The sequence below is a fragment of the Eumetopias jubatus genome, unplaced genomic scaffold (genome assembly GCF_037043125.1).
Source record: "Eumetopias jubatus isolate StellerSeaLion01/CBP00866 unplaced genomic scaffold, mEumJub1_p1.0 scaffold_184, whole genome shotgun sequence".
In the NCBI taxonomy this organism is placed as follows: domain Eukaryota; kingdom Metazoa; phylum Chordata; class Mammalia; order Carnivora; family Otariidae; genus Eumetopias; species Eumetopias jubatus.
In genome coordinates, this window is record NW_028274990.1 from 225001 (window position 1) to 228401 (window position 3401).

The window sequence follows — 3401 nt, forward strand, 5'->3', positions numbered from 1 at the left end:
GATCGCTAGAGAAGGCTTTCTCACCGAGGGTGCATCGTCCCCAACCCAATTCGTTCCCCACCCCGACCGGGCCCCCGCAGAACGGCGTTCCGGAGGCCACCAGGGCTCGGGGGGAGCAGGGGTGGGTCTGCGGCAAGGGACAGGCACAGGGCCATCCTGAGCGCTCGCGGCCGGGACCCCACGAGGAGACCGCCTTTGCCCCGCCACGCACGCCGTGCTCGCGTCACGTCACCGACCCCGCCAGGAGCTTCGCAACCTTCGGCGGGGGAACGAGAAAACGGAGACGGGCACGGCGTGCTGCTGGGCAAAAAAGGCAGCGGCCCTCGGCTGGCCAAGCGCCACAGCGCTGGCTCGGCCCGCCGCAACCGCTCACACGCCCCGCCAGGTCCAGTCCCCCCCCCCGGCACCAGCTGGCGCGCGGCAGGGGACGACGAGGCGCCCGCGCCCCACCGGGGGGCGGGGTGGGCCTCCCTTACCGACTCCACCACCCGCTCCTCGGGCACGCCACCGACAACAGGGGCCCGAGGGAGGGGTCGCTGGGAACGGGAAACGACGCCACCGGCTCGGTCTCAGGCACCTGAGACAACCTGGAGCGCTCCAGGGGCACCACGAAGGGCGAGGCGCAACGCGCACTCAGCACACGCCCAAGCGGGTGAGCAGCGCGGCGTCGGGACGGCCCTCCCCGCCGCGGGGAGGACCGCGCACCACACACGAAGCCACGGAAGGCAAGCGAGAGTGTCTGCTGCGTCAGAGGACCCCGGTCCCGCGAGCGCCGCGAAGCAGAACGCGGGAAGGCGGGGTCGGGCCGGAGCCTGCACGTCATCCCCCCCGCACCCCCGACACACCGCCACAGCGGGCGGAGGCGAAGGAGCGAGAGGACCCGCGGGCAGAACGAGAAGAGCGATCCCATTCGCCATGAATGTCCGTCCCTCGTCTGGCGCGGCTTAGGCCCGGCCCGGGAGAGCGCGAGATCACCACATCGATCAGCAAAAGACACGCCCGAAGAGGATCCCGAGGGGGGAGAGCCCGGTGAGGACAGCAACCAGAGAGCGGGCCTGCTTCAAAGCCTCACCGGCACCCCTCAAAAAACCCCAGGGCAGGAGCAGCCGGACAACCCGAGGAAGGAGAACGCCTGACACGCGGCACAGAGCCTTGCGGGACGGGGGGTTGTCACGACCGCGGCCGGATGCCCACAGCGTGGAGCGCACGGGGTAGAAGACCCACGTGCCACCTACCCACACCGTCCTCGGGTGCTGGGAGACCGGAGGCGGCACCAACGGCCTGGACCACCTGGGTGGGGGGGCGGGGCACAAGAGCCGGCGCACAGGCCCACGCGGACGGCTCAAGGCCAGCTAAGGCAGAAGCCGGGCTTGGCATCACGGTCAAAGCCCAGAGCCCCGCACCACACGCCCAGAGGCCCATCTCTCCCTTAAAGAGAGAATCGCCAAACCACAACGTGCCAGCACCTACCTGGCAGCAAAAAGTGCTCCTTTCAGGTGAGAAAACAGCCGCGCCGCCTGGCGGGGCCTAGCCACAGGTCAACGGGATCTCCTGGGACCGTGGCCCGGCCACGTGCCCCCAAGCACTATTCCATCACCCTCGTTTCCCCCCCCCCCCCCCCCCGGAGCCCCCAGGGCCATCTGGTCGACCCTGGGAACGTGGTGGCAGCCGGCAGCGACTGACTGGGGACTCGCGGGAGTTGGAGCGGCCCGGATAGGCCCGCCCCCGGGCGGCCTGTCGTCCCCTGATCGGGACTTAGAAATTTCTCACAAGTTCTGCGGAGGCACCTGCGGACGCCCTCCTCCCCGGGCCTCGGGACCGCCCCATGCCGGTCCCCGACTCGCGGCCGGGACTGAGGGAAGGGGGCGACACCGCGGAGGCGTCCCCCCCCGAAGGCCGGACCTCAACGGGAATCGCAGCCTGGCCCCTTGGGGCGCTCGCGGCCCGACCCGACCCGGTCCCCACCTCCGCAGCGGACCGCCGAAAACTTGGTAACAATCTCGGGTCCCTCCGACGCCCGGGACGCCACGCGTGCCCGCGGCCGGGCCCGTCGCACCATCCACGGGCTTCCCCGCCAGGCTCAGCCCGGTCCCCAACCGCCTGAGACGGTCCCGTCCCCAACGGGAGAAAACAGCGTGACATGGAAGGCCCAACGACCGACCGGAGCCACGGGCCGGATGGCGTCCCGGCGCCGGACGCAGCCCCCCCACCCCCGCGGGCGGAGGAGGGGGCACCGGCGGGTGCTGGTCGACCCGTCCAGGCGCCCCCCTCCGAAGGCCGGCTCTCCGGGAGCGAGGAAGACGCGACAGCGACCGCAGCGCCACCACCACCCCACAAACCTGGAGGCTCAATCTCCCGCGAGCGGAGCGCGCGCCGACGGCACGGGGACAGCGGGACGGTCGCGCTAGTGTCGCCGGCCTCCTGGAACTCCGCCTCGGCGACCGCGGCCGAATACCATCCCTTGGCGACATCGCCGACGCTCCGGCGGGGACACGCTATATAAAAGCGGCCGCCAGGTGGCGCCAGACAACCGGCGCGAACAACACCGAGACACATCCGGATCGCGGGCCCGCGAAGGCGCGCAGCCGGCCGCCCGGCCGCCCGATCTCGTCCCGGCCCGCTTCGGAGGGGCTGGCGGAGGGCGGCGGAGGGCGGCGGCGGGCGGCGGAGGGCGGCGGAGGGCGGCGGCGGGCGGCGGCGGGCGGCGGCGGGCGGCGGGCGGCGGCGGGCGGCGGCGGGCGGAGGGCGGAGGGCGGAGGGCGGAGGGCGGAGGGCGGAGGGCGGAGGGCGGAGGGCGGAGGGCGGAGGGCGGAGGGCGGAGGGCGGCCCGCCCCCGCGGCGTCTGCCTCGGGAACTCCCGGCCGGCACAGGCGCGACTACAGCAGCCCAGGGGAGACTTGGAAAACGCGTCCGGGCCGCTGCCGCCGGAAAGGGGGACAACTCGCCACGGGACGCGCCCCGGCGGAGGCGGACACGAGCGGAAAATTCCCCGCAGTCACCGGCAAGCCCCGGCGGCCCGGCCGGCCGTGGGGCCCGGGCTTCCGGGAGGACTTAGACAAATGTCGGCGGGCAGGGAGGGACCGTAAAACCGAGACCAGGCCAGTACTCCGACAACCACCACCGATGAACCGTTTTTCTTCTATCGTTTCAAGGGGGGGGGGGGGGGGGGCGGTCCCTCTGAAGCATACGAAGAAAGCTCAGATCGTCGCACTCTTGAGTTGGGGCCGTCCCAGCAACGAACGTAGCGTAGCCGACTCAGGAGGAAATCAGCTTTAAAGGAAAAGCTTCTTTTCCCAAGTCTGTGATGTTTGGTCCATTCCCTCAACTCGATCGATGTCCGGCCTTCAGTGCCACATTATTTGCTTGGTGTCTCTCTCGTCTGTGTTTCCTCGCGTACTTTC